Source organism: Bos taurus, chromosome 25 (assembly GCF_002263795.3).
Source record: "Bos taurus isolate L1 Dominette 01449 registration number 42190680 breed Hereford chromosome 25, ARS-UCD2.0, whole genome shotgun sequence".
NCBI lineage: Eukaryota > Metazoa > Chordata > Mammalia > Artiodactyla > Bovidae > Bos > Bos taurus.
Window position 1 is genome coordinate 9,113,853 of NC_037352.1, and position 27,523 is coordinate 9,141,375.

The 27,523-nt window shown below is 45.5% G+C and overlaps 1 long non-coding RNA gene across 2 annotated transcripts; it reads right to left on the minus strand.

Moving 5' to 3' along the window:
• Positions 1-18,521: 18,521 nt before the first annotated feature.
• Positions 18,522-23,934, minus strand: LOC132343840 (uncharacterized). Of its 2 annotated transcripts, XR_009492827.1 has the most exons (3): positions 22,689-23,934; positions 19,391-19,508; positions 18,522-18,813 (listed from the first exon to the last, which is right to left on the minus strand). It is a non-coding gene; the product is annotated as an uncharacterized lncRNA (long non-coding RNA). The 2 variants fall into 2 exon arrangements; XR_009492826.1 differs by lacking the exon at positions 22,689-23,934 and having other exon boundaries at positions 19,391-20,244.
• Between the last annotated feature and the right edge of the window lie 3,589 nt (positions 23,935-27,523).

A 27,523-nucleotide genomic window follows, 5' to 3' on the forward strand; every position in this document is an offset into this window, starting at 1 on the left:
AAGCAAGAATAGATATACAAAGTTAAATAGAGGTAGATAATGAAGATTTATATACATTAAGGATTAACTGCAAGGGGAAAAGAACAATAGGAAAGAAAAACAAAGGAATAAATGTAGAAAAAATATAATAGGTTTAAAAAAATTAAAATTATAAAAAAGAGAAGAGAAAAAATAGTAAGAAGAAAGAAAAAAAGAGGAAAACTCCTGCAAAAACCTAAGGTAGAGGCAGAGGTTTATAACAATAAAAAGTGTGACTGAATATACACATATATATATATAAGCAAAATCAAAACAGTCCAACAAAATAAAGTACAATAGATTGACACAGCAAACAAAGGAAAGCAAAAATTATATTTACCACTTAAGAACAAAACTAACTAAAGCACAAACAGAGGTTTATGACAACACTAAAAATTATGACTGAGGGAAAAAAAAGCTCAAAAGTTTAATTAGATTTTATGCTGCTGCTAAGTCACTTCAGTTGTGTCCGACTCTGTGCGACCCCATAGACAGTAGCCCACCAGGCTCCCCCGTCCCTGGGATTCTCCAGGCAAGAACACTGGAATGGGTTGCCATTTCCTTCTCCAATGCAGGAAAGTGAAAAGTGAAAGTGAAGTTGCTCAGTCGTGTCCGACTCTTAGCGACCCCATGGACTGTAGCACACCAGACTCCTCCATCCATGGGATTTTCCAGGCAAGAGTACTGGAGTGGGGTGCCATTGCCTTCTCCTGGGAGGACACTGGGATATACGAAATACCAGGCACAGCAAGATGACTGGCCAAAGGAAGCCCAGAAGAAATGCCCCATAAAAGTGATTCAAACTGAAATGGGGATCCAAGTTCTTTGTGGAGCCACAGAATGAACTTGGCAAACACTCAAGGTAGCGAGCAGACAGGATTTATTTCAAAGAGAACAAAAGTACAAAGCTCTCAGCACAGACACTGAGAGGGGTGAAATGCCCATGAAAGCTGAATCCATAGTAGTCTATACCCTTACTAGTATTGATCTGTATATTTCTGTTTGGTTCTTACCCTTAGCATATGTCATTTTTAACCAATTAACGTAAAGGTTCAGTTCAGTCACTCAGTCATGTCTGACTCTGAGATCCCATGGATTGCAGCACGCCAGGATTTCCTGTCCATCACCAACGCCTGGAGCTTGTTCAAACTCATGTCCATTGAGTGAGTGATGCCATCCAACCATCTCATCCTCTTTCATCCCTTTCTCCTCCTGCCTTCAATCTTTCCCAGTATCAGGGTTATTTGTAATGAGTCAGTTCTTTGCATCAGGTGGCCAAGGTTTTGGAGCTTCAGCTTCAGCATCAGTCTTTCCAATGAATATTCAGGACTGGTTTCCTTTAGGATGGATTGGTTTGATCTCCATGCAGTCCAAGGGACTCTCAAGAGTCTTCTCCAACACCACAGTTCAAAAGCATCAATTTATCAGTGTTCAGCCTTCTTTATGGTTCACCTTTCACATCTATACATGACTACTGGAAAAACCATAGCGTTGAAAATATGGACCTTTGTCAGTTACAATGTTTATTTTAACATTTCTGTGATTTCCTTTGATTCTCAGATTCTTCATTTAGTCCCTGTCCTGTGAACTTTTCTTATGACCCCTGGCCATTTCACAATGGACGAGATGTATGGGCTAAAAGTTAATGTTCACCTGTTGTTTTTCTCTCAGATATATTGGGCAGAAGTTAACTCTTACCCTTTCCCAGATCTGAGGGTTTGTAATTTATCAGACCAAGGACACATTCCCTTGAGTGCCAGGAAATCAGGACACACAGTGTAGTTTTAGGTTAATGGAATGGGATATTTATTTTAAAAGGTTGAGATCTCAGGGATTCTACACTAACTGCCTAGAAATTCCTACCTTAAAACTACAAGGGTGTGACTTTCTCTCTAGGTCCACCTAGGTATCGATCCACATGTACTCTTTTCCCTAATAAACACTTCACACGTTTCATTAACTTTCTGGCTCTATGTGGAAACTGATAGGGCCCGCATGGGGTCTCACTGTTAAGATGGCTCATTATGTTGACCTCACAAACAAGGAATAAAATCACAGTGATCCTTGAGTCTGACCAAATTGCGCAAATGACATTCTGTTTTCTCACTGGTGCCTACCTTTTCAAAGCTACAAGACCACCAGATTCCAGACCTCTGGCTACCACAGGACTCAACTACAGGTTAAAAATTAACCATCCCTACAGAGAATTTTTCATTGGTGGGGTATAAGAAAGACCCTGTCAGAAAGGGAGGACACTGGTTCTCCCTAAGGGCCAGTCACCTTCTCTTTTCTCTCTAATAAATTTCCTTTTTCTTGCCTGACTGCCGGCTCGGTCTCTTTTTCTCTGCACTTGCCTTACATTCTGGTGCCGAAACCTGGGAGAGAAGATCCACCGCATCTGTGTGGGCTCCTCTCACAAGCCCACCTCCAGTGGTCCCCTCCCTTGGACTTTGCTGAGAAACTGAGATGAGCTCCTGGAAGAGACTCTCCACTTGCCTTGCTGGACTGACATCCACACACCAGCCCACTTTTCACCCATTAGTTACAAGGGTGAGTGAAATCCCATTCCCTTGGATCCTGTCTCTCTCGTGTCGTGTCCATCCTAGCGCTAGGCTGGAGGGTCCCCATGGCCCTTGGGTCCTCGGCCTTGTGCCCCGTCGGACTTTGAAATGGGGCATGCCCATTTCAAAGCAGACTATTATTACTCTCTGAGAAAGTCCTGAGAACAGGGAGCCTTTTCTCTCAGGCCTTTCTCCTCACTTTCTCTCGCCCTTGTCTAACCTCCATATTCAGCTGCAATGGGAAATTCTCAATCCCAGGCCTCAAAATTGACTCTTCTGGGATGCCTTCTCCGAAACCTAAAAGCCTCGGGCTTCCAAGGGGAGATAAGACCAAAAAGACTTACTTACTATTCTAACACTGTCTGGCTGCAACACAGACTTGATAATAGATCCCTGTTGCATAGGAACCTGCAATGTCAGGTCCATGAATCAAAGCAAATTGGAAGTGGTCAAACAGGAGATGGCAAGAGTGAACATTGACATTCTAGGAATCAGCAAACTAAAATGGACTGGAATGGGTAAATTTAACTCAGATGACCATAATATCTACTACTGTGGGCAGGAATCCCTTAGAAGAAATGGACTAGCCATCATAGTCAACAAAAGAGTAAGAAATGCAGTACTTGGATGCAATCTTTAAAACGACAGAATGATCTCTGTTCGTTTCCAAGGCAAACCATTCAATATCACAGTAATCCAAGTCTATGCCCCAACCAGTAACACTGAAGAAGCTGAAGTTCAACGTTTCTATGAAGACCTACAAGACCTTTTAGAACTAACACCCAAAAAAGATGTCCTTTTCATTATACGGGATTGGAATGCAAAAGTAGGAAGTCAAGAAACACCTGGGGTAACAGGCAAATTTGGCCTTGGAATATGGAATGAAGCAGGGCAAAGGCTAATAGAGTTTTGCCAAGAAAATGCACTGGTCATAGCAAACACCCTCTTCCAACAACACAAGAGAAGACTCTATACATGGACATCACCAGATGGTCAACACTGAAATTAGATTGATTATATTCTTCACAGCCAAAGATTGAGAAGCTCTATACAGTCAACAAAAACAAGACCAGGAGCTGACTGTGGCTCAGATCATGAACTCTTTATTGCCAAATTCAGACTGAAACTGAAGAAAGTGGGGAAAACCACTAGACCATTCAGGTATGACCTAAATCAAATCCCTTATGATTATACAGTGGAAGTGAGAAATAGACTTAAGGGACTAGATCTGATAGATATGAATGCCTGAAGAATGATGGTCAGAGGTTCATGACATTGTACAGGAGACAGGTATCAAGACCATCCCCATGGAAAAGAAATGCAAAATAGCAAAATGGCTGTCTGAGGAAGCCTTACAAATAGCTGTGAAAAGAAGAGACATGAAAAGCAAAGGAGAAAAACAAAGATATAAGCATCTGAATGCAGAATTCCAAAGAATAGCAAGAAGAGATAAGAAAGTCTTCCTCAGCGATCAATGCAAAGAAATAGAGGAAAACAACAGAATGGGAAAGACTAGAGATCTCCTCAAGAAAATTAGAGATACCAAGGGAACACTTCATGTGAAGATGGGCTCAAAAAAAGGACAGAAATGGTATGGACCTAACAGAAGCAGAAGATATTAAGAAGAGGTGGCAGGAATATACAGAAGAACTATACAAAAAAAGATCTTAATGACCCAGATAATCATGATGGTGTGATCACTCACCTAGAGCCAGACATCCTGGAATGTGAAGTCAAGTGGGCCTCATGAAGCATCACTATGAACAAAGCTAATGGAGGTGATGGAATTCCATGGAGCTATTCCAAATCCTGAAAGATGATGCTGTGAAAGTGCTACACTCAATATGCCAGCACAGTTGGAAAACTCAGCAGTGGCCACAGGACTGGAAAAGGTCCGTTTTCATTCCAATCCCAAAAAAGGCAATGCCAAGGAATGTTCAAACTACTGCACAATTGCACTCATCTCACACGCTAGAAAAGTAATGCTCAAAATTCTCCAAGCCAGGCTTCAGCAATACATGAACCGTGAACTTCCAGATGTTCAAGCTGGTTTTAGAAAAGGCAGAGGAACCAGAGATCAAATTGCCAACGTCTGCTGGATCATTGAAAAAGCAAGAGAGTTCCAGAAAAACATCTATTTCTGCTTTATTGACTATGCCAAAGCCTTTGACTGTGTGGATCACAATAAACTGTGGAAAATTCTGAAAGAGATGGGAATACCAGACCACCTGATCTGCCTCTTGAGAAATCTATAAGCAGGTCAGGAAGCAACAGTTAGAACTGGACATAGAACAACAGACTGGTTCCAAATAGGAAAAGGAGTACGTCAAGGCTATATATTGCCATCCTGCTTATTTAACTTCTATGCAGAGTACATCATGAGAAATGCTGGGCTGGAAGAAGCACAAGCTGGAATCAAGATTGCCGAGAGAAAAATCAATAACCTCAGATACGCAGATGACACCACCCTTATGGCAGAAAGTGAAGAGGAACTAAAAAGCCTCTTGCTGAAAGTGAAAGTGTAGAGTGAAAAAGTTGGCTAAAAGCTCAACATTCAGAAAACAAAGATCATGGCATCTGGTCCCATCACTTCATGGGAAATAGATAGGGAAACAGTGGAAACAGTGTCAGATTTTATTTTTGGGAGCTCCCAAATCACTGCAGATGGTGACTGTAGTCATGAAATTAGAAGACGCTTACTCCTTGGAAGAAAAGTTATGACCAACCTAGATAGCATATTGAAAAGTAGAGATGTTACTTTGCCAACAAAGGTCCATCTAGTCAAGGCCATGGTTTTTCCAGTAGTCATGTATGGATGTGAGAGTTGGACTGTGAAGAAAGCTGAGCGCCGAAGAATTGATGCCTTTGAACTGTGGTGTTGGAGAAGACTTTTGAGAGTCCCTTGGACTGCAAGGAGATCCAACCACTCCATTCTGAAGGAGATCAGCCCTGAGATTTCTTTGGGAGGAATGATGCTAAAGCTGAAACTCCAGTACTTTGACCACCTCATGAGAAGAGTTGACTCATTGGAAAAGACTCTGATGCTGGGAGGGATTGGGGGCAGGAGGAGAAGGGGACGACAGAGGATGAGATGGCTGGATGGCATCACTGATTCGATGGACATGAGTCTGAGTGAACTCTGGGAGTTGGTGATAAACAGGGAGGCCTGGCGTGCTGTGATTCATGGGGTCGCAAAGAGTCAGACACGATTGAGCGACTGAACTGAACTGACTGAAGGTAAGGGAACTAGAGAAGGCTTGGTTCGGAGAAAGAACACGACTGATACTGTACAGGAACAGATCAACTTTAATGAGGTGAAAAGAGGGAGCAGTCAGATCAGTGAGCTGCTGCACTAAGTCAAGAAAAGAGTAGGTATATATAGAAAACATACATGCGGAGATTCATTGTTATTAGGGGGTCTGTTTGTGGACAGCTGGAGAAGGAAATGGCAATCCACTCCAGTATTCTTGCCTGGAGAATCCCATGGACGGAGGAGCCTGGTAGGCTACAGTCCACAGGGTCACAAAGAGTCTGACACAACTGAGCGACTTCACTTTCACTTTATGGACAGAGGTTCATGACATTGTACAGGAGATGGGGAACAAGACCATCCCCACGAAAAAGAAATGCAAAAAAGCAAAATGGCTGTCTGAGGAGGCCTTACAAATAGCTGTGAAAAGAAGAGAAGCAAAAAGCAAAGGAGAAAAGGAAAGATATACCCATTTGAATGCAGAGTTCCAAAGAATAGCAAGGAGAGATAAGAAAGCCTTCCTCAGTGATCAGGGCAAATAAATAGAGGAAAACAGCAGAATGGGAAAGACTAGAGATCTCTTCAAGAAATTTAGAGATACCAAGGGAATATTTCATGCAAAGATGGGCTCAATAAGGGACAGAAATGGCATGGACCTAACAGAAGCAGAAGATATGAAGAAGAGGTGGCAAGAATACCCAGAAGAACTATACAAAAAAAGATCTTAATGACCCAGATAATCATGATGGTGTGATCACTCACCTAGAGCCAGACATCTTGGAATGTGAAGTCAAGTGGGCCTTAGAAAGCATCACTACGAACAAAGCTAGTGGAGGTGATGGAATTCCAGTGGAGCTATTTCAAATCCTGAAAGATGATGCTATGAAAGCGCTGCGCTCAATATGCCAGCAAATTTAGAAAACTCAACAGTGGCCACAGGACTGGAAAAGGTCAGTTTTCATTCCAATCCCAAAGAAAGGCAATGCCAAAGAATGCTCAAACTACTGCACAATTGCATTCATCTCACATGCTCAAAATTCTCCAAACCAGGCTCCAGCAATATGTGAACCATGAATTTCCAGATGTTCAAGCTGGATTTAGAAAAGACAGAGGAACCAGAGATCAAATTGCCAACATCTGCTGGATCATTGAAAAAGCAAGAGAGTTCCAGAAAAACATCTATTTCTGCTTTATTGACTATGCCAAAGCCTTTGACTGTGTGGATCACAATAAACTGTGGAAAATTCTGAAAGAGATGGGAATACCAGACCACCTGACCTGCCTCTTGAGAAATTTCTATGCAGGTCAGGAAGCAACAGTTAGAACTGGACATGGAACAACAGACTGGTTCCAAATAGGAAAAGGAGTACATTGAGGTTGTGTATTGCCATCCTGCTTATTTGACTTCTACGCAGAGTACATCATGAGAAACACTGGGCTGAATGAAGCACAAGCTGGAAATAAGATTGCTGGGAGAAATATCAATAACCTCAGATATGCAGATGACACCACTCTTATTGCAGAAATTGAAGAACTAAAAAACCTCTTGATGAAAGTGAAAGAAGAGAGTGAAAAAGTTGGCTTAAAGCTCAACATTCAGAAAACTAAGATCATGGCATCTGGTCCCATCGTTCATGGCAAATAGATGGGGAAACAGTGGAAATTATGGCTGACTTTATTTTGGGGGGCTGCAAAATCACTGCAAATGGTGACTACAGCCATGAAATTAAAAGACGCTTATTCCTTGAAAGGAAAATTATGACCAACCTAGACAGCATATTCAAAAGCAGAGACATTCCTTTGCCAACAAAGGTCCATCTGGTCAAGGCTATGGCTTTTCCAGTAGTCATATATGGATGTGAGAGTTGAACTACAAAGAAAGATGAGCGCCAAAGAATTGATGCTTTTGAACTGTGGTGTTGGAGAAGACTCTTGAGAGTCCCTTGGACTGCAAGGAGTTCCAACCGGTCCATCCTGGAGGAGATCAATCCTGAGTGTTCATTGGAAGAACTTCTGTTGAAGCTGAAACTCCAATACTTTGGCCACCTGATACAAAGAACTGACTCACTGGAAAAGACCCTGATTCTAGAAAAGATTGAAGGTGGGAGGAGTAGGTTGGATGGCATCACAGACTGAATGGACATGAGTTTGGGTAAACTCCGGGAGTTGATGATGGACAGGGAGTCCTGGTGTGCTGCAGTCTCTGGGGTTGCAAAGAGTCAGACACGACTGAGCCACTGAACTGAACTGTTTTTCCTCAAGGTTATTTTGATTAGTTAGCTTCTAACAACTGGGGCAAGGAATTCCTAAGACCAGCCAGAGACTGGGACCAGCTGGGAGCTGAACGTAATCAATCTTAATGTTCATTCCTTTCTTCGGGGGAGAAAGTTCTTTATTCTTTATAGAATGGGGGGGTGGGGGGGGAATCCAGATGCGAGTTTTAACTCCAGGCTATTTTTGAGCCATGTAGCTTTTCTTCAGTCCCAATGGCCAGAAAACCGAACTCTTGATTTTAATACTCTACGGGACCTCAATAACTTCTGCTGGCGCAATGGCAAGTGGTTAGAAATCCCTTACGTTCAGGCTTTCTTTGCTCTCCACTCTCAAGCCTCCCTCTGTGAATCCTGTTCTACTTCTCAAATACTCTTAGCCCACTCTGGGCCGCATCCTCCTAACACAATGTCTCCCAATCCCTGTTCAGACTTTTCTTCTTCTTTCGACCCCCTTCGGACCACAGCCCATCCCTTACTGCTCCCAATCCCCTTGCAGCCGCTCCAGATCCACATCCACAACCTCCACCTTACACCCCCTCCCTCCCTCCTTGTCAAGTGTGGGCAGTCACCACCACCACCACCACCACCACCACCTGCAGCTCCCAACCCTCCTCCCCTGCTTGTGCCAGAGGCAAGCTCTGAGACCTCAGCTCCACCCTCTACCCCGAGGGTCCCAGGGCTTTACCCTGACCTCCCTATATCCCCTCCCTGTACCAGGTCAGGAACAACTTTAAAACAGGAAACTTCACAACAGGACCCTACTCCTTTCCCAACTCCACCCCTCCCTTTATGGGAAGTAGCCAGAGCAAAATACATTGTTCAGGTTTATGTCCCATATTCCCTCAACAATCTATGTCAGACTGAACAGCATCTTGGCTCTTTCTCCTCAGACCCAGATAATTATCTAAAAGAATTCAAGTATCTTACCCAGTCTTACGACTTAACCTGGCACGGTATTTACATCATCCTTTCCTCCACTCTTCTCCCAGAAGAGAAGGAACGAGTATGGCAAGTGTCTCAGGCGCATGCTGATGAGATACACAGGACAGAGGGCACTAAGCCTGTAGGGGTGACGGCTGTCCACCGAGATTATCCCAACCGGGATTATCAGGCAGGGAGACCTGGATGAGCAGCCTGTAATCATACGGTTGCTTGCCTTATTGTGGGCCTTCAAAAGGCAGGGCATAAAGCTGTCAATTTTGATAAGCTCCGGGAAATAACAAAGACTAGATGAAAACCCGGCACAATTTCTAGCCAGGTTAACAGAAGCACTACAAAAATATACAAAATTAGACCCCACTTCAGCAGAGGGCACCATTGTCCTTAACACTCATTTTATCTCCCAGTCGTCCTCAGATATCTGAAAGAAACTAAAAAAGGCAGAATAAGGCCCTCAAATCCCTCAACGAGACCTTTTAAATTTAGCCTTCAAGATTTTCAATAACCGGGAAAAACAGGCAAAGCTAGAGAAGGCCCAATGAGATCAGGCCAAAAGCCACCTTTTAGCCACTGCCCAACATGGCTCCAAACCTCCATCAACCAACAAAGAAAGGGAGCCGCCTGGGCCCTGCTTCAAATGTGCAAAGAAGGCCAGTGGGCCCATTCATGCCTAGAGTCAAGGCCCCTTCCAGGTCCAGGTCCCAGCTGAGTCATAAAGGGACACTGGAAGGTCAACTGCCCGAATCGCCCTCCAGGGATCTGGACATCCCCTCCTGGTCCCGAGCAGGAGTCCTCCAACCCAGCTCTGCCCAGGCTCCTTGGACTCACTGCTGAAGACTGAAGGTGCCCAGGGACCCAGGCCCCAACTCTCATCACCTCTACAGGGCCCAGGGTAACTCTTACAGTGGCAGGCAAGCCAATCTCCTGTCTCATTGACACAGGGCCACTGATTCTGCTAATGCCTGCCTACTCCAGAAAAACCAAGGTCTCCCAGGTCTGTTATGTGGGTTGACAGTTTAATATCTACACCACGAAAAACCGAACCTCTACCTTGCACACTTCAAGATACCCCATTTTCCCATTCTTTTCTCATCCCCCCAAAAGGCCCCACTCCTATTCTTGGGAGAGACATTCTCTTAAAATTCAAAGCCTCTATTACTATCCCAAGCCTACCATCTGATCTAGCCTGGTTACAGTTCCTCAACCCCACCTCCTCTCCCCCTGCCCCATTGTCTTCCTGGTCCGTAAATCCCATAGTTTGGGATACAGACAACCCATCTGTTGCCTCTCACCATGCTCCAATTCATATCCATCTCAGTTCAGTTCAGTTCAGTCGCTTAGTCGTGTCCGACTCTTCGCGACCCCATGAATCACAGCATGCCAGGCCTCCCTGTCCATCACCAACTCCCGGAGTTCACTCAGATTCACGTCCATGGAGTCAGTGATGCCATCCAGCCATCTGATCCTCTGTCATCCCCTTCTCCTCCTTCCCCCAATCCCTCCCAGCATCAGAGTCTTTTCCAATGAGTCAACTCTTCGCATGAGGTGGCCAAAGTACTGGAGTTTCAGCTTTAGCATCATTCCCTCCAAAGAAATCCCAGGGCTGATCTCCTTCAGAATGGAGTGGTTGGATCTCCTTGCAGTCCAAGGGACTCTCAAGAGTCTTCTCCAACACCACAGTTCAAAAGCATCAATTCTTCGGTGCTCAGCCTTCTTCACAGTCCAACTCTCACATCCATACATGACCACTGGAAAAAACATAGCATTGACTAGATGGACCTTTGTTGGCAAAGTAATGTCTCTGCTTTTCAATATGCTATCTAGATTGGTCATAACTTTCCTTCCAAGGAGTAAGCGTCTTTTAATTTCATGACTACAGTCACCATCTGCAATGATTTTGGAGCCCAGAAAAATAAAGTCTGATACTGTTTCCCCATCTATTTCCCATGAAGTGATGGGACCAGATGCCATGATCTTCGTTTTCTGAATGTTGAGCTTTAAGCCAACTTTTTCACTCTCCACTTTCACTTTCATCAAGAGGCTTTTGAGTTCCTCTTCACTTTCTGCCATAAGGGTGGTGTCATCTGCATATCTGAGGTTATTGATTTTTCTCTCGGCAATCTTGATTCCAGCTTGTGTTTCTTCTAGTCCAGCATTTCTCATGATGTACTCTGCATAGAAGTTAAATAAGCAGGGTGACAATATACAGCCTTGACGTATTCCTTTTCCTATTTGGAACCAGTCTCTTGTTCCATGTCCAGTTCTAACTGTTGCTTCCTGACCTGCTTATAGATTTCTCAAGAGGCAGGTCAGGTGGTCTGGTATTCCCATTTCTTTCAGAATTTTCCACAGTTTATTGTGATCCACACAGTCAAAGGCTTTGGCATAGTCAATAAAGCAGAAATAGATGTTTTTCTGGAACTCTCTTGCTTTTTCAATGATCCAGCAGATGTTGGCAATTTGATCTCTGGTTCCTCTGCCTTTTCTAAAACCAGCTTGAACATCTGGAAGTTCACGGTTCATGTATTGCTGAAGCCTGGCTTGGAGAATTTTGAGCATTACTTTACTAGTGTGTGAGATGAGTGCAATTGTGCGGTAGTTTGAGCATTCTTTGGCATTGCCTTTCTTTGGGATTGGGATGAAAACTGACCTTTTCCAGTCCTGTGGCCACTGCTGAGTTTTCCAAATGTGCTGGCATATTGAGTGTAGCACTTTCACAGCATCATCTTTCAGGATTTGAAATAGCTCTACTGGAATTCCATCACCTCCACTAGCTTTGTTCGTAGTGATGCTTTCTAAGGCCCACTTGACTTCACATTCCAGGATGTCTGGCTCTAGGTGAGTAATCACACCATCATGATTATTTGGGTCTCTTAAAGCTCTTTTTTGTACAGTTCTTCTGCGTGTTCTTGCCACCTCTTCTTAATATCTTCTGCTTCTGTTAGGTCCATACCATTTCTGTCCTTTATTGAGCCCATCTTTGCATGAATTGTTCCCTTGGTATCTCTAATTTTCTTGAAGAGATCTCTAGTCTTTCCCATTCTGTTGTTTTCTTCTATTTCTTTGCACTGATCACTGAGGAAGGCTTTCTTATCTCTTCTTGCTATTCTTTGGAACTCTGCATTCAGATGCTTATATCAGAGACCCCTCTAAATTCCCCAATCAACTACAACACCCCATCTCCCAAAAACATCAACAAGGATTAAAGCCTATCGTCACTAAACTCCTACATCAGGGTCTCTTGCACCCAACTCACTCTCCCTATTAACACCCATATCCTACCTGTCAAAGAGCCAAATGACTTCTATCACCTGGTCCAGGACCTGAGACTTATCAATGCGGCCATTACCCCCATACACTCAGTAGTTCTAAATCCTTATACTCCTCTCTCTCAGTCCCTCTTCCAGCACCCACTTCACTGTTCTAGACTTCAAAGAGGACATCTTTACTATCCCTTTACACTCACTCTCAAGACCTCTGTGCCTTTACCTAGACTGATCCAGACAATCACTGCTCCCAACAGCTGACATGGACAGTCCTCCTACAAGGCTTTCGTGATGGCTCTCATTTCTTTGGCCAAGGTCTCGCATCAGACCTAACCTCTTTTGATCTTACTCCGAGTACTGTCCTCCAATATGTGGATGATTTCCTTTTTTGTAGTCCTTCACTTACACACTCTCAACAACACACTATACAACTTCTCAATTTTCTAGGTGATCGAGGCTATTGAGTGTCTGCCACCAAGGTTCGGCTCTCTCTTCCTAGAGTCACCTATCTCAGAGTCCTTTTAACACCAACAAAAAGATATATTACTACCGATAGAAAGTCCCTTATATCCACCCTACCACTCCCTACATCAAAAACAGAGATCCTGTCCTTCTTGGGGTTAGCTGAATAGCTACACCTCTGGATTCCTAATTTTGCCCTCTTGGCATAACCCCTATATCCAGCCACCCAAGGAGATCTTTCAGAACCCCTAGAGCTAAAATCAAATGTCCCTTAGGCAAGCCATTGTCTCAGCCCCAGATCTAACACTTCCTGACCTTTCTCACCCCTTTATACTCCACACTACTAAGAGACAAAGAATTGCCCTAGGAGTTTGGGGACAAAACCAGGGCCCCTCCTTCACCCCTGTCACTTATCTATCAAAGCAATTAGATTCCACAGTTAGAGGATGGCGGGCCTGCCGACATGCTCTGGCAGCAGCTGTGCGCCTCACTCGGGAAAGTAAAAATCTGACTTTTGGAGCACCCATTGTCATTTGTTCACCACAAGACTTTAAGGACTTACTTTCTCACAAATCCATGACCCTTCCTATCTCCTTCACACATCCAACTAATTCATGTCACCCTTCTCGAATCTCCCGAGTTCTCCTTTGAACACAGTCCTACTCTCAATCCTGCCACCCTTATCCCTAATTCTGAGCCCCACATCCATACTTGCAAAGAGGCATTAGAAGACCTGATGCCCCACTTCTCCCACATTTCCTCAACTCCTTTAAATAACCCTGACTTTACTTGGTATATTGATGGCAGTTCCTCTTCAACATCATAAGGAAAAAACGTAGCTGGATAATGCAATTGTCTCTGACACTGAAATTACTGAATCCCAATCTCTACCCTTGGGAACCTCTTCGCAAAAGGCAGAACTTATTGCACTAACTAGAGCCCTTACCCTCGCAGCTAACAAGAGAGCAAACATATACATTGATTCTAAACATACTTTCCACACCATATACTCACATGCTGCCATCTGGAAGGAACAAGGGCTCCTATCTATTAAAGGCTCTCCTACAACTAATGCCCCACTTGTACTTCGACTTTTAACAGCAGCTAACACACCAACTGAAGTAGGGATCACTCATTGCCGAGGTCACCAGGCAGCCTCAGACCCCATTTCCTGGGGCAATGATGCCGCAGACAGAGAAGCAAAACAAGACTCACTTTGATCATCAGCTCAACAACATATAATAATTGCCAACATAAAGCCCCTTTACCTCCCTGAGGGAAAAACATGATATGACAAGAGGGACCACAACCACAAGGAAACTGGTTACAAAAACAGGGCCGCTATGTCCTTCCCCAATCTCAGGCCACACAGATTCTTACAGATATTCATCAGGCCCTACAGGTCAGTTCAGTTCAGTCGCTCAGTCACGTCCAACTCTTTGTGACCCCATGAATCGCAGCATGCCAGGCCTCCCTGTCCATCACCAACTCCTGGAGTTCACCCAGACTCACGTCCATCAAGTCGGTGATGCCATCCAGCCATCTCATCCTCTGTCATCCCCTTCTCCTCCTGCCCCCAATCCCTCCCAGCATCAGAGTCTTTTCCAATGAGTCAACTCTTCACATGAGGTGGCCAAAGTATTCGGGTTTCAGCTTCAGCATCAGTCCTTCCAATGAACACCCAGGACTGATCTCCTTTAGAATGGACTGGTTGGATCTCCTTGCAGTCCAAGGGACTCTCAAGAGTCTTCTCCAACACCACAGTTCAAAAGCATCAATTCTTCGGCACTCAGCTTTCTTCACAGTCCAACTCTCACATCCATACATGACCACTGGAAAAACCATAGCCTTGACTAGATGGACCTTTGTTGGCAAAGTAATGTCTCTGCTTTTCAATATGCTATCTAGGTTGGTCATAACTTTCCTTCCAAAGAACAAGTGTCTTTGAATTTCATGGCTGCAGTCACCATCTGCAGTGATTTTGGAGCCCCCTAAAATAAAGCCTGACACTGTTTCCCCATCTATTTGCCATGAAGTGATGGGACCAGATGCCATGATCTTAGCTTTCTGAATGTTGAGTTTTAAGCCAACTTCTTCACTCTCCTCTTTTACTTTCATCAAGAGGCTTTTGAGTTCCTCTTCACTTTCTGCCATAAGGGTGGTGTCATCTGCATATCTGAGGTTATTGATTTTTCTCCTAGCAATCTTGATTCCAGCTTGTGCGTCTTTCAGCCCAGTGTTTCTCATGATGTACTCTGCATAGAAGTTAAATAAGCAGGGTGACAATATATAGCCTTGACGTACTCTTTTTCCTATTTGGAACCAGTCTGTTGTTCCATGTCCAGTTTTAACTGTTGCTTCCTGACCTGCATATAGGTTTCTCAAGAGGCAGGTCAGGTCATCTGGTATTCCCATCTTTTTCAGAATTTTCCACAGTTTATTGTCATCCACACAGTCAAAGACTTTGGCATAGTCAATAAAGCAGAAATAGATGTTTTTCTGGAACTCTCTTGCAGTTACAGAAGACTGACCTTCCCCCCTTATCCTAAATCAAAAAAGCTGGGAAGATAGGGCCCCATAGGGGCTCATTGATAAGATGGCTCATTACATTGACCTTGCAAACTAAGAATAAAATCACAAAGATCCTTGAGCCTGACCAAACTGCCCTAAATGACATTCTGTTTTCTCACTGGTGCCTACCTTCTCAAAGCTACAAGACCACCAGATTCCAGACCTCCAGCTACATGACCACAGGACTCAACTACAGGCTAAAAATTAACCACCCCTTCAGAGAATTTTTCATTGGTGGGGTGTAAGAAAGACCCTGTCAGAAAGGGAGGATGCTGGTTCTCCTTAAGGGCCAGTCACCCTCTCTTTTCCCTCTAATAAATTTCCCTTTCCTTGCCTGACCGCCTGGCTTGCTCTCTTTTTCTCTGCACTCGCCTTACTTTATTTCTACACAGCTGATGGGCCAGGGCCTTCTCACTGGCAGCTGTTCCAGGTGGTTGAGTGGCTAGGATCCAGCTCACTCACTGCCATGGCCTGAATTCAATCTTGGGCTGGGAACTGAAACTCTGCTTCAAGATGCCACAGGTGGAGGTCACCTGTGATCTTATTGGTGCCAAAACTGGGAATTCAAAGTAAACCCAGCTTATTCCATCTGTTCCTTTAGGCCTCTGACTTTTACTCTTGCCCTCTTCCCCTTGTTCGCTGCTTTACCTTCTATTGAAGTCCAACCCCACAGGCCTTGTCCTGCCCTAGGACCCTTGCCAAAATGCCTGCACTCTTTTTTCCCAAGATGGATTCCAGCTCAGAGGACAATGGAGGTGGTGAGGGCTTCGCAGCATTTATTATGGGGTGGTGCCCCTCCTCCTTTTTGACCTCCAAGGAGCCTTTCTGCATATGTGCAATGTCTCCCTTGCCCCAAGGACGGGAAATATGTGACCTCTTGATCTCTTGATCCCTTTTGATCTCTTCCATGGCTGTTATCTTAAAGTGTCCTCAAGAGACAAAGCCTGGCTATTGACCTGTTTCTGTTGTTATTTCAAAGAATAGCAAGGAGAGATAAGAAAGCCTTCCTAAGTGATCAATGCAAAGAAATAGAGGAAAACAACAGAATGGGAAAGACTAGAGATCTCTTCAAGAATATTAGAGATACCAAGGGAACATTTCATGCAAAGATGGGCACAATAAAGGACAGAAATGGTATGGACCTAATAGAAGCGGAAGATATTAAGAAGAGGTGGCAAGAATACACAGAACTGTACAAAAAAGATCTTCATGATCCAGATAATCACGATGGTGTGATTACTCAACTAGAGCCAGACATCCGGGAATGGGAAGTCAAGGGGATCTTAAGAAGCATCTCTACAAACAAAGCTAGTGGAGGTTATGGAATTCCAGTTGAGCTATTTCAAATCCTAAAAGATGATGCTGTCAAAGAGCCATAATCAATATGCCAGCAAATCTGGAAAACTCAGTGATGGCCATAGGACTGGAAAAGGTCAGTTTTCATTCCAATCCCAAAGAAAGTCAATGCCAAAGAATGCTCAAATTACCGCACAACTGCACTCATCTCACATGCTAGCAAAGTGATGCTCAAAATTCTCCAAGCCGGGCTTCAACAGTGCGTGAACCATGAAATTCCAGATGTTCAAGCTGGATTTAGAAAAGACAGAGGAACCAGAGATCAAATTGCCAACATCTGCTGGATCGTTGAAAAAGCAAGAGAGTTCCAGAAAAACATCTACTTCTGCTTTATTGACTATGCCAAAGCCTTTGACTGTGTGGATCACAACACACTATGGGAAATTCTTAAAGTTATGGGAATACCAGACCAACTGACCTGCCTCTGGAGAAACTGGTATGCAGGTCAAGAAGCAACAGAACCGGACATGGAACAACAGACTCATTCGAAATTGGGAGTACGTCAGGGCTGTATGTTGTCACCCTGCTTATTTAACTTCTATGCAGAGTACATCATGAGAAATGCTGGACTGGATGAAGCACAAACTGGAATCAAGACTGCGCCGAAGAATTGATGCTTTTGAACTGTGGTGTTGGAGAAGACTCTTGAGAGTCCCTTGGACTGCAAGGAGATCCAACCAGTCCATTCTAAAGGAAATCAGTCCTGAATATTCATTGAAAGGAATGATGTTGAAGCTGAAACTCTAATACTTTGGCCGCCTGATGTAAAGAACTGACTCCTTGGGAAAGACGGTGATGCTGGGAAAGATTGAAGGCAGGAGAAGGGGAGGACAGAGGATGAGAGGGTTGGATGGTATCACTAGCCCCAATGAACATGAGTCTGAGTAGGCTCTGCGAGTTGGTGATGTTCAAGGAGGCCTGGCATGTTCCAGTCCATGAGGTCACAGAGTCGACACTGCAGAAGACTGAACTGAACTGAACTGTTATTATTTCTATTTTGAAGTGCAGATGAGAGGCTGATTGTAAATTCTTAGCTTGGACCCCACCTTCCTCTTTCCTCAGGATATGTAAATAAATGCTATTTGTAAATGCATAGCCTGGAGCCTCAGCCAGGCTATGCTATCTATCTTGCCTCAGCCTCAGATAAGGAAGCAGCTCACAACCCCTGACCAAGTCCCAACCCACCCTACCCCCAACCCCTCAGGGAGTGACCAAGGGAAGCTTTATTTCTTTTTACTCCCTCCTGCTTCAGTTGTTGTTGTTCAGTCGCCCAGTCATGTCTGACTCACTGCAACCCCATGGACTGCAGCACCCCAGGCCTCCCTGTCCCTCACCATCTCCTGGAGTTTGCCCAAGTTCATGCTCATCGAAGCTCCAATACTTTGGCCACCTGATGTGAAGAACTGGACTCATTGAAAAATTTGGCCACTTGACTCATTGGAAAAGACCCTGATGCTGGGGAAGACTGAAAGCAGGAGGAGAAGAGGGCGACAGAGGATGAGATGGTTGGATGGCATTACCGACTCGATGGACATGAGTTTGAGCAAGCTACGGTTTTGTGGAATCCAGAGTTGCAAAACACACCTCAGAGGACACTCAAGACAGAGAAGTACAGTTTATTACGCCAGCAGGTCCAAGGGGAATCGGCTCCCAATAAGGACCCTAATGACTTCGGAGGGCTCGGTTTTATATTCACGTTATGTGATTGGTTACATGTACTTAGTTTTACAACATCAAATTGCAGGGAGAATTAACAATTAAAGTTAAAAGGGACTATACATCAAGGGGACATCGCTATCGTTAATCTAATTGAGACAACCAGACCTTCACTTCCAATCTTTGTTTGCCATCTGTAAGGGGGGGGTTTCCATGGAGACCTGGTTTTTCTTTAACAATGGTTTCCTCATTCCTGAACAAAGTTCAGGCCCAGTTCACATCGTGACTTAAGATGGTTGACAGTCTCCAAGATGGAGTCCCTCTTGTTCTCCTCCCAGTGGCACCCAACACCAGGAACTGGTGAAGGACACGGAAGCTTGGTGTGCTGCAGTCCATGGAGTCACAAAGAGCTGGGCACGACTGAGTGACTGAACTGAACTGAACGTGAAGGAGTCTTTGGCCTGGAAAAGAAAACAAGGGTCTCAAAGGCCCTTGCTGAATCATCTAACTTTGGGGAAAACAAAACCGAACTTTAAGTCCTGCCCTGATGCTCCGGGCCAGTTTCATCTACCTGGGACTTATCACGCCCCACTCAAAACCTCCCATCCCCTGTTCAACTACAAACGCCATCTCAACTAAAGATTACTCAAAACGTCCCGCCTGACTAACATTTCCCTCATTGCTTCCACAACTTTGCTTTAAACATGAAGCCTCCCTGGTCCCTCTCGTGCTAGGCCGACTGTTGCCCCTCCTTGCCTGAATAAAGGTAACCTACCTCCGCTGAGGTTGTTTCTCCTTTTCTGCCTCAGCCTGAGCTATACCTTTCATTCTTGGTGCCAAAACCGAGGAGAGAGGGCGAGGCAATCCTCTCTCTCTCTCTCTCCCCCTCTCATTGTTTTCCCTTTTCCTGGAATCTGGGAACGTGAACACCCACAGAGCTCCCTTTCTGCCAGGGCTCATAAGTTCCCCTCGGGGACGCCTAGTGCCTTTGTGAGCGATGCAAGCCTTGTCCTAAGACTTTATTGGTGCTTTACGTACCTCCAGGCCTCCAGCTCTATCCTCTTTTCTCTCTCTCTCTCTCTCTCTGAAGACCTCTGGAACAGGGAATTCTTGCCATTTGACTGCTCTACATGCAACACTCCACTCAAGCTGGCCCCTAGATTAAGGTAAGATCTGGATGGTGTTCTAGAGGTGCTCTAGAACCCAGTCCTCTCCAGGTCCCGGGGACTTCCGGCCTAAGGCCACTCTGTAGGCAATGGTGGGGGATGCTCCACCTCGTCACAGAGCTCTCTTTTCATAACTCATTGCGACTACGGGTGACGATTCGAACTCTCAATAGGAGCCTCTGCTTGCCTTTCAATTATAGGGTTTGGCCAATCTGTCCCAAAAGATTTCCCTCTGGCCTGTGTTCTCAAAAATCTCAAACCACTCTTACTCACTGAACTCAAAGCTAACCGCTTAAAACAACTCTGTATACAGATCTGGCCTCAATACCAATTGGACAATTAAGACTGCTGGCCTGAATTCGGCACATTTGACTTTAACATTCTTCAAAATCTCACCGACTTCCTTAAACAGAATGGCAAGTGGTGGGGGGTCCCATATACCCAAGACTTTTGGGTTCTTCAGAGCAGGCCCTCCCTATGCAAGGCCTCCTCCACCCACAAGGTCCTTCTATGCACCTGGCCTCCCAAGCAAAAGGACTCTCCTTCTTCAACTAACTGCCGATCGCGACCTTCTGCACCGCTGGAGTTCAACACCATGGATGAGGCCCCTCCCTACCAGCCACACTGCCAACCCTCTCCATCCAACTCACCTACTGACTCTGAAACCTCTCCTGACCCTCCCTCAACCCCGCTACCCCATCTCCCCAACTCCCCCTCCCCACTTCGCTCCTCCCCCCCCTCACAACAGGGTCACATACCCAACACATGTGTACCCTAAGAGAGGTGGCAGGACCAGAGGGCCCCACTCAAGTCCACGTGCCATTTTCATTGTCAGACGGAGCCAGATAGAAGAAAAGTTAGGATCATTTTCTAAAAATCCTACCAGATACAGAAAAGAATTCCTGAGACTCTCCCAGGCCTATAACCTCACATGGAATAAAATATATATATCCTAAATTCCACTCTCACCCCAGTGAAAAGCAGTGAAAGCCCATGCCAATCACTTACATAACCAAGACCAGGATAGACCAGTTGCTGATGAGGCAGTGCCTCAGTTAGATCCCCACTGGACGTACCAGCCCAGTGACCCAGGTATCAGGAGACTCAATCCTATGATTACCTGCCTTCTAGAAGGAATGCAGAAAAATACTCACATCCAGGTCAATTATGATAAAGTCAGGGAAATCATCCAAGGAGTGGATGAAAATCCAGCCTTATTCTTGGCACGCCTCAGAGAGGCAGTCCAGAAGTATACCAACCTAGATATCACTACCCCTGCTGGGTTATTCTACCTTCATGTTCAATTCATCAGCCAGTCCACCCCTGACATTAGACGCAAGCTTCAACAACTAGAGAAGGGCCCTGAGACCCCCCCCCCAAAGAGACTTTCTAGAAGTAGCCTTCAAGATGTTCAATAATAGAGAGGAGGAGGCTAAGAGAGAAAAAGACCATGAGAGAAAAGCTAAATATGTCTTTTTGGTGACAGCAATTAAGGGAAGAGATCAGCCCAGCCCAAGTCATCCCAAAGTGGGGCTTAAGATCCCCCGGGACCCTGCTTCCAACGCAACCAGTCAGGACATTGGGCAAAGGCATGCCCGAACTCATGGCCCCCCACAAAAGCATGCCCAATCTGTGGTCAATGGGGACACTGGAAGATGGACTGTTTCCAGGGATGTCCCCACCTCCCAAACCTGGAGAGTGGAATGTCCACAGGGATGCCCCGGCGCCCCTGGCAAGATCCCCACATCTCCCCAGAACCCCAGCCCAACCCTACGAGAGTTGTTTCAATGATGGGACCCGGGTTCCAGCACCCCTGCCCATGTCCCAGACACGAGCTCGGAACTTTGGGTAGATGGGGTAGTGGCTGGGAAAAAGACCTCCTTTATAGTAGACACTGGAGCTGCTTTCTGGCTCTTAACTTCCTACTTTGGCCCAACTCAAGACTCAGAACTCACAATCAAGGGGGTCTCTGGAGTTCCCTTAAGACCAAAAATCAGCTCTCCATTACTCTGTCAATTTGGAAAATCGACCCTCATACACTCATTCCTCATAATGCCTCAGTGCCCGATGGCACTCCTAGGGAGAGATTTGTTATCAAAATTGGGGGTGTTTATTACCATACCCCTCCTCGATACAGTCTCTATATTCTGCATGCAGATGGCACCTGGACCATCCCTATACCTCACCCCTGACGTTCCCTTGGATCTACCTGCCTTAGACCCCCAAGTCTGGGACACTGATCACCCATCCATAGCCAAACACAATCCCCCAGTCCACATCACCCTAAAAGACCCCTTGACTATAATTACCCAACAACAGTACTTTCTCACCCCGGAGGCCCACAAGGGACTTAAGCCTATCACAGACCATCTTCTTCAAGCTTCCATCTTAATTCCTACCCATTCACTACACAACACCCCTATTCTGGCAGTAAGGAAGGGACCAAACTCTTGGAGACTGGTCCAGGATCTGGGAAAAATCAATGAGGCCGTCATGCCAACATTCCCAGTAGTCCCTAACCCTTACACCCTTCTGTCCACCATACCCCCCAACTGCAACCCACTTCACGGTATTAGATCTCAAAGACGCCTTTTTCACCATCCCCCTCCACCCGCTCCCCCAAGCCCTTTTCGCCTTCACCTGGCAACACTCAAGATTCATGTTTCCTAACAACTAACATGGACAGTTCTCCCCTAGGGGTTCAGAGACAGCCCCCACTGTTTTTTGACAGGCTTTAGAAAAGGACCTATAGACACTCGATCTAGCCCCGAGTCATCTCCTCCAATATGTAGATGACCTCCTCCTTTGTAGCCCAACCCGAAAATTCTGCCTCCAACATACTGTCAAACTCCTTGGGGCCCTGGGATCCTGAGGTTATGAGGTGTCCCGATCCAAGGCCCAAGTAGTACAGACAAATGTCACCTACCTGGGGCTCTCCATATCCCACCAACAGAGAACTATTGCCCCAGATAAAATCCAGGCCTTAATTAACTGTCCACTTCCAAAAACGAAAAGGGACCTCCTGTCTATCCTCGGCCTCCTCAACTTTTTCCGTATCTGGATCCCTAACTTCTCCCTCATTGCAAAGCTGCTCTATGAGGCAACTAAAGGATGTCTGGGTGAGCCCCTCTTTAACCCCTCCTTGCTAGCCAATCCTCTCACCAGCTTACCCAAAGCCTCCTCTGAGTGCCAACTCTCCACCTGCCAGATCACACCAGACCATTCTTTCTCTTTGCCCATTCCAACCAAGGACAGGCCCTGGGACTTCTATGTCAGCGGGCCAGAGACACTTGGACTCCCATAGCCTATCTATCAAAACAGCTTGACATGGTGACCAAGGGTGGCCTCCTTAGCTCTCATTCTCCCCCTGCTCTCCCCTTAACCCCACCAGCTTATTACCCACGTGCTCTAATAACAGACCCTGTCCTACATAGCTGCAGCCTAACAGTAGATCTTACGCAAAACCCCTTCCAACATTTAACAGATCAGCCCATCCTAGACCCAGACACCCCACACTGGTTCACTGATGGCAGCTCTCAAAACTCCCCACCCTTTGCAGCAGGATATGCCATCATCCAGGCATGTCACATTTGTCACAATCACGGGACCCAGACAATTGAAGCTTCACCTCTGCCACCTCACACCACCTCCCAACAGGCAGAACTGATAGCTCTCACCAGAGCTTTGACTCTGGCTAAAAATCGAAGGGTTAACATCCACACAGACTCCAAATATGCCTATAACATACTTCACTCAAACATCCTAATATGGAGAGAAAGAGGTTTCCTAACCCCAAAGGGATCCCCTATTATTAATTGAGACCTGATCCACAAACTTCTAGAGGCAGCACTCTTACCAAACAAAACCACCATCCTCCACTGTAGGGGACATCAAAAGGGAAGTCTCATATCAACTTACAAGAATGCTGCAGACCAGAAGACAAAGGAGATAGCCCTGCCCCATCCCTCTCTCCAGTCCCCTGTCATCTTAGCCCTGACTCCATCTGACCCTCCCACCACCAGAGAAATCCTGTCTTATCTACACTCACTCTTTCATCCCTCATCCAAGACACTCCAAAACTTCCTCCGTAACCACTTCCCCATATAGACTGCTGACCAACAATATTTAGATAACCTTACCGGCTCCTGTCAGACATGTCAACATACTAATCTCAATTTCAACCTTAAACTGATATCTTTTCCAACCCATCAAATGAGAGGCAACCTCCCAGCACAGGATTGGCAGATAGAATTTACTCATATGCCCCTGGTTTGGAGATTCAGATACCTCCCGGTCCTTGTGGACACCTTTTCAGGATGGGTAGAAGAAGAGATAAGGAAGCCTTCCTCAGTGATCAATGCAAAGAAATAGAGGAAAACAACAGAATGGGAAAGACTAGAGATCTCTTCAAGAAAATTAGAGATACCAAGGGAACATTTCATGCAAAGATGGGCTCGATAAAGGACAGAAATGGTATGGACCTAACAGAAGCAGAAGATATTAACAAGAGGTGGCAAGAATACACAGAAGAACTGTACAAAAAAGATCTTCACGACCCAGATAATCATAATGGTGTGATCACTCACCTAGAGCCAGACATCCTGGAATGTGAAGTCAAGTGGGCCTTAGAAAGCATCACTACGAACAAAGCTAGTGGAGGTGATGGAATTCCAGTGGAGCTATTTCAAATCCTGAAAGAAGATGCTGTGAAAGTGCTACACTCAATATGCCAGCAAATTTGGAAAACTCAGCAGTGGCCACAGGACTGGAAAAGGTCAGTTTTCATCCCAATCCCAAAGAAAGGCAATGCCAAAGAATGCTCAAACTACCGCACAATTGCACTCATCTCACACGCTAGTAAAGTAATGCTCAAAATTCTCCAAGCCAGGCTTCAGCAATACGTGAACCGTGAACTTCCAGATGTTCAAGCTGCTTTTAGAAAAGGCAGAGGAACAAGAGATCAAATTGCCAACATCTGCTGGATCATTGAAAAAGCAAGAGAGTTCCAGAAAAACATCTATTTCTGCTTTATTGACTATGCCAAAGCCTTTGACTGTGTGGATCACAATAAACTGTGGAAAATTCTGAAAGAGATAGGAATATCAGACCACTTGATCTGCCTCTTGAGAAATTTGTATGCAGGTCAGGAAGCAATAGTTAGAACTGGACATGGAACAACAGACTGGTTCCAAATAGGAAAAGGAGTATGTCAAGGCTGTATATTGTCACCCTGCTTATTTAACTTCTATGCAGAGTACATCATGAGAAGCACTGGGCTGGAAGAAGCACAAGCTGGAATCAAGATTGCCAGGAGAAATATCAGTAACCTCAGATATGCAGATGACACCACCCTTATGGCAGAAAGTGAAGAGGAACTCAAAAGCCTCTTGATGAAAATGAAAGAGGAGAGTGAAAAAGTTGGCTTAAAGCTCAACATTCAGAAGACGAAGATCATGGCATCTGGTCCCATCACTTCATGGGAAATAGATGGAGAAACAGTGTCCGACTTTATTTTTTTGGGCTCCAAAATCACTGCAGATGGTGACTGCAGCCATGAAATCAAAAAGATGCTTACTCCTTGGAAGAAAGTTATGACCAACCAAAATAGCATATTCAAAAGCAGAGATACTACTTTGCCAACTAAGGTCCGTCTAGTCAAGGCTATGTTTTTTCCTGTGGTCATGTATGGATGTGAGAGTTGGACTGTGAAGAAGGCTGAGCACTGAAGAATTGATGCTTTTGAACTGTGGTGTTGGAGAAGACTCTTGAGAGTCCCTTGGACTGCAAGGAGATCCAACCAGTCCATTCTGAAGATCAGCCCTGAGATTTCTTCGGAAGGAATGATGCTAAAGCTGAAACTCCAGTACTTTGGCCACCTCATGAGAAGAGTTGACTTATTGGAAAAGACTCTGATGCTGGGAGGGATTGGGGGCAGGAGGAGAAGGGGACGACAGAGGATGAGATGGCTGGATGGCATCACTGACTCGATAGACGTGAGTCTGAGTGAACTCTGGGAGTTGGTGATGGACAGGGAGGCCTGGCATGCTGCGATTCATGGGATCGCAAAGAGTCGGACATGACTGAGTTACTGAACTGAACTGAACTGAGCTGAGAAGCATTTCCCACCATACACAAAAGAGCCTACACGTGGCCCAAATCCTCCTCACTGAAATTAGCCCCAGGTTTGGCCTACCTTCATCCCTACAGTCTGATAATGACCTGGAATTTACATCCAAGGTCACCCAACAACTTGTCCAATCCTCACAGATACCCTGGAAACTTCACATTCCATATCGTCCCCAGTCCTCGGGAAAGGTAGAAAGGAAGAATAGAATAATCAAAGAAACTCTTACCAAACTATCTCTCGAGGTACGTCTGGATTGAACTAAACTTTTGCCGATGTTCTCAAAGTATGGGCTTTGCCCAGAAAGCCCCTGGGGCTGAGCACCTTTGGGGTGATGTAAAGGAGGCCCACGCTCCCTCCTGGACTCCCCCCGAACCTCTTCCCATACCAAGCTTCCTACACTCCCCTCTGATGGAACTCTACAATGCCCTCAGGATATATATCAACCATAACTTGCCTGCCCCTGACCCTCAAGGCCCCTTGCCTTCTTTACAAATTGGGGACATGGTCTACCTGTCTGATAATCCCCAGGGTGACCTAACCCCAAAGTGGCAGGGACCATTCAAAATCATCCTCCTTACCCCGACTGCAGCTTAACTCGAGAAGGTCACCTCCTAGGTATACCTCTCTCGCCTAAAACAGGTCACCTCTGATCCTGCACAGCCGTCCTTAACTGACGCCTTTAAGATCTCCCTCACAGGGCCCACCTCCTTAAAAATCACCTGGCAACAACCCCTGTCAACCATCCGAGAGGACACTGAATGATCTGGACACTCCTTAACCTACAACTGTTCCTGACCCAACTACTACAAGACCTCTGCCCTGACCGGAACCTCCTTTAAAGATCTGACCACACAGTTGTTTCATCCGTGGCTCCAGAGGACGTTCTACAACCTGAGTCCAGAGAAAATTGATTTCTTTACTCTCATTCTCTACATAATTCTACATCCTAATGAACACTGTTCCTCCTCAGATTCAAGCAACCACCAACTTGGGGCCTTCTGCCCCTCATCCTGACTGGCCTCTCCCTGTTTCTCTAACCATAACTGCACTCTTAATCTTAGTCCTTGCTATAGGCCTAGTAACTGTTTCCCCTCGGGACTGGTCACCTAGCCTTTGTCTCTTCGTCAGTATTGCCTAGGTTGTTAGCTGTGTTCTACTCCTAGGGTGCTATTTCCTCTGCACTGCCTAACTAACAGACCCATGACTCCCCTGTTCCTCATCCTTGCTGCACTCCCCTGCCTTCTGGCTAGTCCCTGCCCCTGCTCAGACATTTATTCCTATGTTCATTCCTCATGTTATAATATGGCTCCAAGACCATGCACCATGAACCTCAGGGCGGAGGTCCAAATCCCTATTCACTGTTAAAGTACAGAAGAGAGGGAGTTTCGTGAGCACTTGCCATAAGCCAAATGGAAGAAACATATGTTTCTACCCCATTACCCACTGGGGGTACTCAGATGAGGTAGGGTACCAGATCAAAATTGGGAAAAGAAAGAAGAACAAGTCATAAAGAACATAATTTCTAAGTTACAGGTGACCCTTGAGGCTTACAAACGCCTAGACCTCCTTTCCCAATTACAGCCTCTCCTAAAACCTCCCTCTGGCAACCAATACCTTACCCACCTTCTCAACTCTTCCTTCCAATTCTTCCAGTACACACAACACACATCCCAGTGTTGGACATGCATGTCACTGTCTCCCTCACCACACATAGCAATTCCCTTACCCTCAACCTGGCTATCATAGGGCAACTATACTTCCCCTCCCCAACAAAAAACTACACAACTCACTCAGCCAGTCTCTGACAATGTCCTTCTCTCAGCCTCTTCAAACCTAACTTGTATCAACTACTCTAGTCCCAACTACGCTGGTCTTACA